Source organism: Carassius auratus, chromosome 1 (assembly GCF_003368295.1).
Source record: "Carassius auratus strain Wakin chromosome 1, ASM336829v1, whole genome shotgun sequence".
In the NCBI taxonomy this organism is placed as follows: domain Eukaryota; kingdom Metazoa; phylum Chordata; class Actinopteri; order Cypriniformes; family Cyprinidae; genus Carassius; species Carassius auratus.
Window position 1 is genome coordinate 10,480,861 of NC_039243.1, and position 15,186 is coordinate 10,496,046.

The 15,186-nt window shown below is 35.9% G+C and overlaps 1 protein-coding gene across 3 annotated transcripts in view; it reads left to right on the plus strand.

Moving 5' to 3' along the window:
* The first annotated feature begins 13,833 nt into the window (after positions 1-13,833).
* Positions 13,834-15,186, plus strand: part of rnf24 (ring finger protein 24) — a 28,530-nt gene continuing 27,177 nt past the window's right edge. Inside the window, exons 1-2 of one of the 3 annotated variants that reach the window (XM_026273933.1) lie at positions 13,834-14,095; positions 14,176-14,203. The gene's annotated coding sequence lies outside the window, so the exon portion shown is untranslated. Of the gene's footprint in view, positions 14,204-15,186 lie in introns of all 3 variants that reach the window. The other 2 variants (XM_026273917.1, XM_026273925.1) reach the window with 2 other exon arrangements.

The window sequence follows — 15,186 nt, forward strand, 5'->3', positions numbered from 1 at the left end:
CGTGACGTACACCAACGGAACCACCACCGGCGCTCGAGCGAGTCTCGGCGTGACTCACGGTTTGTCACAGGGGCGTCTGAACACACCAAAAGAGAGAGTAAAGCTGGTTTTGTTGAGTCTTGTTAGATTACGCCAAGCGCCTATCCTTAAGCAAACAAACAATTAAAGGCATGGTTTAATGAATTAATCAATATTTCAAATTAAGTGTTTGTACACTATATTTATAATTACGTTATATGCAGAATACGAAGATTAAATGCATCCTTTGAGACTGATTTTATCAACTTGCAATCTTATTTCAATGTGTATTTTTATCTTTAAAAAATTCATCCCATTCGACTTGCATTGATTTTTTTCTAGCTCTAATCCGTTAGTTAACTATAGCTATTATTGTTAGCTATTATAAACCCAGTTCGGCAGATTCACAACTTTCCTTTTTTAGGTTCAATGGAACACTTTGTCCTTGTTGTGGAACAGTCTGTACAATTCATGTTCTGATATGATTCATCCTAAACAGATATTTTATCCTAGGAATGGAAATCAAACGTGATTGTGGTTTAGTTCTGGATGTGCTGTTTTTGCATTTATCTCTGTAGTCTGTACTTTTGTAAAATGTTTTCCCTCAGTTTTCCTCCAAATTATCCTTGAGGTATTATTCAACACTCACATGAGAAAAAGAAGAAAATCATGTGCTTGTTATAAAGAAGGAAGTTATGCTATAAATCTCACATTCAAACCTTACTATGTTCATCACCAACAAATTCAGAATGATAACTCCATCTAAAATTACAAAACATAACTTATATTAGAAAAACTAATTTGGTAAATGCCTGGTATATCCCAGTGTCATGTTATTAAAGGCCTGCTTTCTACAGGCTTTGGTTAAAAAAAAAAAAAAAAAAAAACTCAAAAAATAATCACAAGAGGATTAGCAGTGGTCAGTATGTTCCTGAGATGTACAGCTAGTTAAAACCCATTTATGAATGAGTGCCAAAGCACAACTCATTCAAATGAAAACACTAAGGATTAGTAGCATTCCATTTGGGAATTGGAAAAAAAAATACTTGTGATTCCAGATATACCGGCCTGTGTTCTGGACTGTTTCATTATATAGCAATATTATTTGTGTCATGCTTTATTTTGGATGTTATTACATCAAGTGACTTAAAAAGTTTTAATCTAAATAAAGTTCAGTTTTACATATACTCAGGTTAAAAAAAAGAAAAGAAGAAAAACATGCTTGGTAAAGCAGGGGTGCTTGTTTATGGTATAATCTTTCACATTTAAATGCTGGTAAGAAACTGTTTTGAAAACACTGCGTATACCTCCTTAACATCCTCTATATGGTTTTAAAAAGTCATTTGCCATTGGCGTATTAAGTGTTTCACTCGCAAACACCAATTAAGATATGCTTATGGTGCTGTTTTGTAAATTCTCTAAGTTGGTGTTGACTGGAAGGAAAACGCTGTTGTTGGATAGAAGTTATCTGTTGACTGAGTTTAATTACACACAAACATACATGTGTGCGGGCATAATTACTTACAGTATGAACACAATGAGTCTTTCTAATCTTTGAGAAATCACTCACTTTGAATCGCTGTACTTGCTGAACAACAGATGAAACAAGTCCAGTACACGTAGTCGCTTGCAAACCACACGCTGACTGGTTTCGACATGGGCTCCACTTTATATCTGTTATCTTGATGATTTCAAAGCAAGCTTGGCAACATAGAAAGGTTGCTGTTATGTGGCCAGCACGTGAATAGACACGAGCCTCTTATATGTGGAATTAAGCGGAATGGGGTAATAGGCCTTCACCAGTGGCCTAGTCTACTATAATGGCTCTTCTGTTGGTGACTTCAGCGGGGTGCATAGCCTGCATATTGTGAATGCTGCCCGCCTAGCCTTTCTCTAGCAGTGCAATTGGCATTGGCCAGTGGCCATGTGCCTCAGCAGTACAAAAGAGAAGGAAGAAAGTGTCTTTTCATGATTGGGAGGAGAAAGCAACCACAGGAACTGGGTGGAATCCTTCTCATTAGGCAGCTTCATTGTGAATGTTGGCACATTTTAGTTGTTTTGCTTGTTATGATTAATGATATCATTTTGTCTGGGAGGCTTTTTACAGTAATTTATTTAATGGTTTCTTTTGAAATGTGTAGGAATAGTTCATATATATCAATAATAAATAAAAAAATAAATAAAACACACACCCACAAAATCAGTGCTGTTCTCTGAAGATTGAGGCCAAACTCAAATACAGTTCCCTGTATAAAGGTTTTAACAGAGCCATGTTCCAGGATCAGCCTGGGAAACCTAACCTAAAAGAAAAAACAACAACTTTTGTTTGCCTTTTGGTTTAGCACCAAGTCATAACACTGTGATACTGAAGACTGGAGTAATGGCTACTGAAATGTAATCTTCAACATCAAAGGAAAATAGTAATTTTAAAATATAATTAAAAAGAAAGCAGTTATTAAGATTGCTAATCTTCTGATATATATATATATATATATATATATATATATATATATATATATATATATATATATATATATATATATATATATATATATATATATTTATTTTTTTATTTATTTTTTTTTTCTTTAATTCACAAAACTCTAATGTTTTCATTTCATTGGAGAACAAGAATTTAAAATGGGGGGGGGGGGGTATCACTATGATTTTTTTTTTTTTTCAAATACAAATTGCACACAATTAATTGTACCTTAAATACATCTGAAATATATTCCAATGCATAATAATCCAATTCACAATTTTTTGAAGGTATATGTCATTCGTACAAATTCATTCGATTTATGCAACTTGTAAAATATGTATGATTTAGCACAAATTGTATGAATTTGTACGAATGAGGTCATACAAATTCATACAAATAAGCTACCTCGTAAAATATGTATGAATTTCCATCAGATCAGGCTGAAAAATCCAATTTCCACCATCAGGGCAATAATTAAGAAGTTCCAATCAACAGAAAATGTTATGGATCTGTCTGGAAGAGGACATGTGTCTATATCGTCCTAATGCATGGCGTGGAAGAGAGTTCGAGTAGCCTAAGACTCTTCAAGGATCACAGCTAGAGAATTACAGAAAAAGGTTGAATTTCAGGGTCAGAAAAAAAAACCACATTGTTTGAGAGGGCTTCAAGAAAAAAAAAAAAATCAAGAAAAGAAAAAATGCTTTCACCAAAGAAAACATTTTCCAGCATACTCAGTTTTCAGACATGACTGGAATCTCAAACAGGACTGGCTTATATGGTCAAATGTAACTAATAAATTAGCTTTTAGCTTTAGCTTTTTTAGCAGCAAACACTCAAGATTTGGTGAAAAAAGGAATAAAAAATGTGCACAATTATGAAAATGTGAAATACATAGCTGTACTTTTAATATTGTGGGTTTATATTTCTACTGGAGGTCCTGGACATCTTGTTTAGACACATGGCATCATTGATTCTATCAAATACCAACAGATTTAAAAAAATTAAAAAAGTGACTGAAATCTTATGATGGGCCATGTTTGGATCTTCCAACCGGACAAAAAAATAAATAAATATATAATGATTCTTGATGAAGGAATGGTCTTTGATCTCTTGCTAGGTGTTCTCTAAGCTCAGCAGGCATTATAGAAGAATTTTAGAATTTTTTAAATAAAAGATCAAAAGGATTAGCAATACAGATTTACTTTCATAGCCTTCTTTGATAATATTTACCAAGGGTACCAGCAATCCTGACCATGTGTGTAGTTCCTCCATGTAACAAGTTCAGAACTATTTGTTATTCCAGCAGTTCTGAAGACACAATCATGTGTCCACCAAATATTTGATGAGCTCTATATGACCTTAATGTGTGTGTAACAAACTATCCACTAATAAAAGCCTAATAAAGGCAATAAATATTCCACATTAACATGCAAAATATTTTACTGCAAACACAGTCAGCTGTAACATGCTGTACGTAATGTGAGAGGAATCTTAATTGACTACACATAAAGACTTAGTTCTCTGCAACCAAAATGAATGAGTCCCAGTCAGAAAAGGCAAGCCAAGACAGTCACATCACTGCCCATTCTCATTCACTATCTCACTCTTGCTTCCTCACAGCTCTGGTTGCACAACACTCTTGGCTAGGGAGCTGGCTTTCTCTTCATTGAGGCTATGTGGCACAGGGCTGTGTTACCAGTCATTTTGTTTTCCAGTGTGCCACAGTTCATCAGGGCTGCACACACCCTTCCACTTTAAGCTGCTTATTTAAAGACTTAACAGTTAAAGAACAAATATGTAACTTAGGAATATGAAACCACAATTTGTGCTCAAGACAAGGTTATATTTATTCATTCATGCTGCACCTGCGCTTTTGTCATCAGTTCACACCTAAATGGCCTTTGTGTTTTGTAAACTATGCTGAAATACCTGTTATTTCTATTTAAATAGAAACAGGAGTGGAACATTTTTTTTTATTTGGTGATTTTATTCAAAGCTGGATTTAAACAATACATTTATTTAATTGGCCACTACACTGAAAAGAAAATCATGTTTATTCTGTGCTACTTGGTTTTCTGTTTCTATGAGATTAACTAGCGTAGAAATAGTTTCTACTCCAAATTTTGCTACCCAACTATAATACATATACATCCAAACTGAAATGTATTGATTAAAAAAATCATATAATTCAACAAACCTGAATACACCAATAGGATAGATCAACGAAGGAGTTAGGATAAGTGTTGTGAATCTGAATTGTCTTGTTCCAGCAGCTGCTATGTTCCTTGTACCTTCCGCCCTGCTATTCTTAGGCTGTGGTATTCTGGATGAGGTGACAGTGGTATTCTGGGTGAGGTTACAGTGATATTATGGGTGAGGTCTCACTTTGGGTGTGCATATATCCTCCTCTCTGAATCATAGGAAGGATGCCTGTGACAGTGATGGACTCAAACAATTTATCTCCATCCTCCTCTCAGGGATTTCCTCAAAATGGAAAAGGCACAACTGAAGTGAGCTGGATGGACTTGATTTGCCTTCAAGGGTCTTAGGTCTCTGTCGGGGACAGGACAAGTGTGTCCTGGGGTGAGTTCAAAGACCCTCTGCGCATCAGGAATCTGGTTTGGGCTTTTCATAAACCTCTGGATGTTTCTTTACCTTAGTGGACAGTTTTATGTCCCAGGGGATTTGAACGAATTTTTTTAAAAAAAAAACTGACTTTAAACATTTTAAACATTTTATAGCAGACCTATAATGTTTATAATTAACCTATAAAAGTTTATAATTAAACCTTTAACTATGACATAATTAAATTAATATATTTTTAGATAAAAATCAGCAATTTACATACTACCGTCAACCTTTGGAAATAAGGTGAATCACAAGGTATGGCCCGATTCAAGGCTTGACGCAAATGATTTTTGTGTCCAAAAAAATCCTCTATTGTGATGATTTGATAATGATTATTTAATTGCCCCTTGATCAAGACCGAGGGTCCCCGAACTCAAATCGTAAATATCAAAAATGTTTAATATTTCCGACTCTTGAATGGGCTGCCTCTGTCTTGATATCCACGATAGCCAATGAGAGTGAGCAAACTTGGCATCCACAAACATGCCGCGAAAGCACTAAGATGGTACCTCACCCATATTCTTTTTTATATACTGTACGTATATTTGGTTTTTCACTGTACAGCAGAATGACAATGTTGAATTTCCTTCATGAGATTTTCTTCTTTAGTCACGCTTTATCTCAAGTCTACATTACATCTCAAATCGTTCCTACAGTCAACAAGTGTGTGGTCTCGTGGTCTGATCGAATCATCTAGTGTGCACGTTTAGAGGTTTATACGGCTAAAAAAAACGGTTGAAATTGTCTTTATGTCTCTAGTCTCTCTTGGTAAACCCAACAAACAAACTTTGTCTCTAAAACGTTCTATAGCTGTTAAAATGTGTGTAAAAATGCTAGCAATTAAAGTATCTCCATGTTTCAGTTGTCATTTCCATCAAAGAATGTTGTTAAACACAACATGAATTTAAATGTGGAGAGAATACAGCCCACAGTTATTTTGTAGCATTTAGGTCTAAATTAGACTCGTCATGTGGATCAAGTAGATTGCAGACTATATCTGAATATCAAATGGTTCTTTGACACCTAGCTCAATTTAGGATCAATTGCTGGAAAAAATCACAGTACAAGTCTGTACAGTACAGTGCAGTGTGTGTTTTTAGGATATCTTTTAGCAGTTTGATAACTCGCCAATATGGAAACATGGTAGTTGACACCACAATTTAGTAGAGTGTTGTAAAACAAGCAGAGATTCCAGGTTCCTTACAGCCACAGTTTGTTAAATTACCTTCAAACAGACAAACTGATGATCCCTCTCCCACAACTTAGCTCAAATACAGCTGATACAAAATCTTCAAGAAAAACAAAAACCAAAAAGAACCAGGGAAAGGGTAAAGCAGGCATGATAGCTGGTTATTAGTGTCATAGGCTACAGGTCCAAACTGTTCTTACCCCATGCCTCTATCGCATGCTGTAAAATGATACTGTAAACAGTCTGTCAGCTGGGTTAGTCAGCATACCTTCACAGCAAGACAGTCAGACGAGGATCAAGTTATTCACAAATATACTCACAGTAAAAAGGATAAAGCTAGTGATCATTTGTGCAATTTGTAATAATATCCATAGTGTGGGCAAATAAATATATATGTCTTTCAGGTTTGGAGTAAATGATGACAGAATTTGTGAACTATCCCTTTAAGCCGTAAAGAACACACACAGACACCCTGGACAACAGTCAGGATTTAGTGGATTCAGCATTTGCTCTGGGAGATCTTACTCATTCATTTAACATTTGACAAAACCTGCTGATTCTTTATACAGTCATGAGTATCAGTGTGTTTGGTTTTGGTGGGGCTGGTCTCAGATCAGTGCATATTAACCACGCTCACCCAGAACTAATGACTTCACATTGTCATTCATATTTTCCTAACAGACCTGTCTGTCACACAGCAGATGGGCCAACAGCTGTGCATCTCGGAGATATAGCGTGCTGTTGTTCTCCAGCTCGCCAAGATTTCCAAACAGTCTCACATGACAGAAGACAGTGCACTGCAGATGTACAGGATATGATTCACTAGAACTTATTTGCAGTCACAAAGTTCAAGTGAAAGTAAAAAATAAAATAATAAAAAAATAAAAAAGAGAGTTAAAGTGTTAGAGTAATATAAGATTTATGGTAAACATTTTTGGCTTGTAGGTTAAAGTGATTGTATTGTATTATTTTGCAACTACAGTAGGCTATTTATAAATTCCACTTACTTAACTGTGCATTAACATAATGTATTCATGTGACAGGTAGACAAATCCTCATTGCTAATGCCTATAAAACAAACATCAGATTTTGTTGTGAATTTTGACTTGTATTATATTTTGACGTAGAAATATTTATACATGTACATAATATACATTTCACAAAAGCAATAAGTTCCGTGAAGCCATGGTTTACAGTGAATTTAGAACACTAAATATCTCCAATCCACGTCATACCTAACAACAGTCCTTAGGTAATTATTGCTTTGAGAAATATGAAGTAACCACATTATATTAAAAAACAATGCCTTTAGTTATGTAAACAAGCCAAAAAAAAGCGCATTAGGGCCTTCTCTTGTGGGCATTGATTTACCAAGCAAACCTCACTATATGTAGCGAACAAAATCCCTGTAAAATGTTGTCTGCCTAGGGAGCTTAATGTATACTAATCTAAGGAACATCAAGTTTTGTGTCTGTATTTTCAGTCTTCAAAAATGGATGCGCCCGGTTTGTGAATGAATCAATACTTGAGCAGGTTCTTTCAATGAATCGGTCAAAGGGTTAGCATAACTCTCTGAATCATTTCAATTTTTCACCAACTGAATAATTTGGAGTGGTATCTCGCACAGTAAACAAATATTAGTGAAACACAGTATTAGAGCCCACAAAAAGAGCGGATGAAGTCTAGTTGAAACCTCCTGATGGATCCTGTCTTTTGGTAGCATTGAAGAAGTTATTTATTAGCTGCGCATGCTACTTGTAAACAACTGTAGTGCATGTAAAGATTAAATGCATTGAGATGCTTCTCAGTGCTGCACAGATTCATGCTCAGCTTAAACTAGCGTATTTTCCAACAAATCGTTACAGTAAATTAAAGCATTTATAATAACCTGCATTGATAATATGTGTCCTGTCACCTCCAGGCCAGTACATGTGATACCTCCCAGCCCCTTGCTCACAGTTTCTCTCCATGACCATCGAACCAAGCTCAGAGATGTTAAGAGGAAATGAAACGAGGATAGAAACCCTGCTGACAAGAGCAAGTACTGTTCCTTCATGTCCTCCTTCTCCTCTAATGTTTCTGTTGCCAAAATATCTCACTACCAAAACAAAATCAGCAACACTACAGACACTTGGAAACTATTCACAACATTATCTTCTCTTGACTGTCTCCCTCTTCTCTGATTGCTGATAAGGTGGCAACCAGTTCTCTACACCACTTACCCACAGCCAGCTTCCACCCACCCAGACACATTCCACTCTTCTCTACCTTATCTCCTCTTACAGAGAATGAGGTCTACAAAGTTCTCTGTGCCAACTGTCCTACAACCTGTCCTTTAGACCCAGTCTGTAGGTGCCCCAGGTGATCTCATCAACATTTCCCACCACGTTTAAAAAGGCCCAGGTAACCCTATGCTCAAAAAAGCCAACACTCAATCCCACAGCTGCTGAAAACTACAAACCAGTCTCTTTTCTGTCCAAACCCTTGAAAGAGTTGTGTTCAATCAGCTCTCCGCTTTTCTATCAAAGAACAGCGTAGGTCAGTCTGGCTTCAAAAGTGGACACACCACGGAGGCCACACTAAAGGGTATCTGTAAAAAAAATTTAAATCAAATTTAAGACTTTTTAAGACCTGCACAAATAAAATTTATATAATATAGGTGGGGTAGGGTAATGTCTATGGTAACATATTAAACCAGAATATTACTTTAAAAAGCATGATTGATAGGTTTCAGATAGATAGGTTTTCACAAAAATAAAAAGTTCAGCTCTGTCATCACAGGAATAAACTGCATTTTAAAACATAATCAAAAAGAAAAGAGTTCTTTAATAAAGCTGTTTTTACTGTATCATTGAATGGTTAATAAATGCAGTATTGGAGAGCTTAAGAGAATTTTTTCAAAAACATTAACAAATCTTAATTATTCCAAATTTTTGACCTGTACTGTATTGTTTATATGTCAACAATGTGACTCATAGGAAGGCTGAAATATGAAATCACCATTAAATTATTAAACCTTGAACATCCAGAGCTGTAATGCAATGTAAGTGCATATAAATATATAAAAAACTAAAGAGAGACTGATAATAGTTAACACTGCTGAAAGAAAGTCAAAGGGTTCACTGTTCACCTCTTCATTCTCTTCATTAGTAAAAGAGGCCATGAAGATGTGTTATACAACTGTTCTGTAGCTGTAAGTAATGCCACAGGCTCAGCTGTGAAATGTCTGGAGTAAAGTGTCCTCTATCAGCTAGAATTAGATTAAAATGATATCATCTGTTAACAGTGCATTCAAAAAGGACACCACCTTTGCATGCATTGCACAGACTGCTGCCTTGCACTTGCTGGAATGATATATATATAGTGAAGTGAAAATGACAGTTGTCTTTGCACCTGTTTAGTCACAACGACTAGTTTCTCAATCAAATCTGTTTTTCAGAACATTATATTTAGTCAGATTCAGTTCAGTTATGGAGACAACTGCTGTCTGTGACTGCTTGCGCAGGAGCATGAATCTCTGTGTTTTATGTTCTACAGAAACCATGGAAACTTCATTCATCATCTCTAGAGACTGAAAGAGGGAATCTGTGATTCACTGTGAAAGCGCAAGCAGAGTGTGTAATTTCTAGCGCTGCGGAGACATTAAGAGGCCCAGAAAAACACTACCCATGTATATCAAGTAAGGCTTGACCTCCAGGAGAGAAATTGCATTTCGAAGGCACCTAGATTGGTGCTGCCACATAGAGGATACATAGATGTAGAACAGAAACGTGAAAAATCTGTTGTGGAAACACTTTATTATTGATACTGTACATATTCTGATTGTTATGAAACAGATGACTTATAGAATTATTTAATTAAGGGATGATTTCATGCAGGATACAGGCATTTTATCAAAATGATGGAGTTTTATGTGTATTGTTTTAAGTGTATTATTGTTAATTTTCTGTTTTTCATATATTGGTGTTATATTTCATTTCTACTGGGTAATTATGTCAGGAATACCATGTATGTTTGCACTATGTTTGTACTTTCTTTTTCACTTGAAGGTCCTGCTGCCAAGACGGATTCCTTGTGTGTGTAAATATATTTCGTAATAAAGCTCTTTCTTTCTTCTGACTTCTGAAAGTTCACTCTCAAGCTTCATCTTGACATGAAAGAGCTCCACTTCCTCCCAGCTATGACCTCTGTCAAGTCTCTCTCTATTTCGGTTAAAGGTCAGTTGTCGCCTTCAGGTGTGTAGTAAATAACATTCCCACTAGCTGTTAGAACAGCTGATGCTCTAACCACATTACAAAACAACTACAAAAAGCTCTACACCGCCCTGTAGGGTGTTTGTTATGTCAACTCATCTTTAGAGAATTGTATGTAGTAAATAAAGAAAGTGTGCATTTATACTATAACAAACAAACTAAATTTGTATTTATTTGCAATTTGTGCATTTCATTTCGCAAAAGATGATTTAAATATGATGAAAGGACTTTTATTCAGCAAGGATGCAGATAAGTCATAATGTTACAATACATTTCTATTGTAAATAAATGCTGTTCTTTTTAACTTGTTTTTCAAAGAGACCTAAATAAAAATGTATCACAGTTTCCACAAAAACATTAAGCAGCCCAACCGTTTTTAACTTTAATAATAATTTCATAAGCAACAATTTAGCATATTAGAATGATTTCTGAAGAATTGTGTGACACTGCAGACTCCTGTACTATTTTAATTATTAGAATTTAAATAAAATGGATCTTTGTCACCATTAGAATTTTCTTCTAAGAACATTTTTACTGACCCATTATACTTTTGAACAATATCTAAAAAATAAAATAAAATTAAAAATGTAAAACCTGTAAACCTATTTTGTATCTGAAGTTTGTGCAATGTTTAAAATAGCAAAGAACATTTAGCTCTGCATATGAAGTGTGTACTAACAGTTGTGGCAGATATTCTGTTATGCAACACAAAATGTTTCATATACATCCAATCCTTTAAGAAGTAAAAACAACATGGTAGGTTCATTTTTATCTGAACTGTAATAGCTATCTTTAAACACTAGAGGGAGTAAGAAGCCCTCATATACAAATCAGAAGAAGGCTGCATTGAGATCTGAACATCTGATTTCAACTTCTGTGGTAACCATGGAGATGAGTAGCCTATGGATGAGTTCCCCTGTTGTCTGACAATTTCCTGTTCTCTGTTCATTTGCTCAAAAATGATTCATAGAACTATCAACACATTCGTTAAACACACACACACACATACATATATATAGGTGCTGGTCATACAATTAGAATATAATCAAAAAGTTTATTCATTTCCAAAGTTAGCTTTGCCACTGTGTGCAGGGGCCAAGCCATGTTGGAAAATGAAATGTGCATCCCCATACAGTTGGTCAGCAGCAGGGAGAATGAAGTGCTCTAAAATTTCCTGATATACAGGTCCTGTTGACCTTGGACCTCAGAAAACACAGTGGACCAACACCAACAGATGACATGGCACCCCAAACCATCACTGACTGTGGAAACTTTACACTGGACCTCAAGAAACGAGGATTGTGTGCATCTCTGTTGTTCAAGAATGGCTTGACACAAGGAATGCGACAGCTGAAACTCATGTCTTGCATACATCTGTGTGTAGTGGTTCTTGAAGCACTGACTCCAGCTGCAGTCCACTCTTTGTGAATCTCCCCCACATTTTTGAATGGGTTTTGCTTCACAATCCTCTCCAGGATGCGGTTATCCCTATTGCCTGTACACTTTTTTTCTACCACATCTTTTCCTTCCCTTCACCTCTCTATTAATGTGCTTGTACACAGAGCCATGTGAACAGCCTCTTTTGGAATGACCTTTTGTGTCTTGCCCTCCTTGTGCAAGGTGTCATTGGTGGTCTTTTGGACAACTGTCAAGTCAGCAGTCTTCCTCATGATTGTGAGGCCTACAGAACTAGACTGAGAGACCATTTAAAGGCCTTTGCAGGTGTTTTGAGTTAATTAGCTGATTATAGTGTGGCACCAGGTGTCTTCAAAATTTAACCTTTTTACAATATTCTAATTTTCTGAGATACTGAATTTTTGATTTTCCTTAGTTGTCTGTTATAATCATCAAAATTAAAATAAACATTTGAAATATATCAGTCTGTGTGTAATGAATGCATATAATATACAAGTTTCACTTTTTGAATGGAATTGGTGAAATAAATACACTTAATTTCAAATTGCTTGGCACTTTGTAGTTTAAATCACATTGTGAAATCAGCACTTATGTGTCCATAAGAGGACAAGACATTGTGGCTTTATTAATTTAATCTCTGGACATTGAATTAAAAGATAAAAGAATATGTAAATGAGTGTATGCTTTGATTTTTATTTTTTTTGTAGGCTAATTCAAAATATTTTAATAACCTCTATGGAAACATGCCATGAGCTATTATTTTGACTTAAGAATTGAATATGGGGGCAAAAAGATGATTGTGGTGGCTGACAAATGCTGAGATTGCTTTAATTGTCATTCTACAGGTCCATATACAATGTTAAGAGTAACACTCTCTTCTGCTTGCTCGGTTTTTGTGAAGGATAATGCTTCCTGCCTCCTTGCACTCTTTGTACCCCACATGTCGCTTGATTCAGTGCCAGTCTTGCGCCTGGTGTGCCAGCTTCAATAGGGCTTTGAAAGCACTGCCATCCTGATCTCCCGACCCACCCCCCAGGCAGCTATTCATGGGTTCCCATGATTCCTCCCAGTTGGCTCGGGTACAATATGAGTCTGTCAGGGGAACCTCATTGGCATGCACTGGCACATGCGCACAGGCTATGTCTCAACCAAGTGTGCCCTTACAATGTGCTTTCCAGAGACGGTTGAATCCAAAACGGTTTGCACTGGGCACCGAATCGCACTTTTTAAGACTTTCCTAGATTCATCAAATTTAGAAATGCAAAACATTTAATGTTATGTATATATAGATAAAAGAAATGGGGGAAACCTATATTATATTATATTATATATTATTCTGCAAACCACTTTGATCTATCATATGTAGGATTGCTTTAAATCAGCGAGAGGTATACATTTATCCTGGAGGGCCACTGTCCTGCACAGTTTAGCTCCAACCCCTGAAAAAAAAAAAATATTATAAAAAAATAAAAAAACTACCTGTATCCTGAAGACCTTGATAAGCATGTTCAAGTTTGTTTGATTAGGGCTGGAGCTAAACTCTGCAGGAACTTCAGGACCAACGTTCCCCAGCCCTGCTGTACATTATATACATTATAAAAAATATGTACATTACACTGATATATATATATATATATATATATATATATATATATATATATATATATATATATATATATATATATTCAGCAAGAGCTATATGTCTCTGCCCATCTGCCCCTCCCTCTGAGAAAGAATCCGCATCCCTCACCACACGCAGTCTCTACTACCCCCTCTCTTTCTCTCTGTCTCTCTCTCTCTCTTTCTCTCTGTGATGAAGGAGGAGCGACCTGCTCGTGTCGTGAGCTACGTGCAGAGTTCAGATCTACCACCAAAAATCTCACTCGCCCATCCCATGAAGACGTAACGTTATATCAAGAGCGCGCACAGCCCACTACAGTCTCATGCGATCTGGAGAGCGAATTTAGTTTCTGTTTTACGAGTATCCGTGAACCCACACACAGCCTGCGATGCTTGAGCTTACACGATTATTGATTTGTTAATAATGCGCACCGTTTTATGCACATTTAAATACGTGATTGTTTCATTTATGGTCGCTTGTTAGAAAAGATAATAAGGTGCGTTATATTGCGGAGGCGCTGATATTGATCTCTTTTCATCTAACGTTATTTGCGTTTGTGATCGAGCAGGAGGGAGGAGTGGCGGTGACAACGACTGGTAAGTCCATAATACTACACCCACACGAGCAATTAATACATATAGCCTATCATGTGGTATTTGCGCTGTCATAAACATACATTCTTCCTTGGCGAGGTTCATTCCGCGAGTGCACTGATCAAAGCGCGACGCTTAACAGTTAAACTGAAGTTTAAAAAACATGAACTGATATCTTGTAACGTAGACTCCGTTAGCCCGCTGGTTAGCATGTCCGAATCGTGAATGAATCGTTCATTCGAGTCGGATCTCTGTAATGTTTCGGTTGATCCGTTTCACATGTCCAATCGGACTGAATTGAGCGAGAGAACCGTTTCTTTTGAATATGTCCGATTCATAATCCAATATAATAATAATAATAATAATAATAATAATAATAATAATAATACATGCATTAAACCAAGGATTTCACTGATAGGACGAAAACTATGAAAGTTACTCTAAAAACCTAATAATTGTAATATTACATATTAAATGTACTGGATTTAATTTTATTTTACTAATTGGGTTGACAACTTTTATCAACAAGCCTTTGCTTTAATAACTCTCATTTTATTTGAGCATGAATAAACTTTTCAGAAAAGGGAATTCGTTTTTTTAATGTAAATGAAAACTATATTTAAGTTCCAAAATAAAATGCGTGTAACTATAAATCCTACAACAATATAGTATTATTAGCAATACTAAAATGGGATGACGGAAGACGTCATCATGACGTAAAAGAACGTTGAATCATTTAAAATGATTTCCTTTAACTGTTCGAATGAGTCGATTCGCATAAATTAGTCTGAATTCCTTGTTCTGTTTCAAATAGTAGAGCTGCTCGTGAGTTTATGCAAGTCGAAGCGTTAATTGTCGCTATTAGGCTTATAATGTTTATGTTAATTACAATTAGACATAGCCTACATGCTTTTGCTTTTACAAGTAATGTAAGAAAACATTAATTTCTCTGTGTATGGACGACAGAGACACTGCCTTCTATCAGT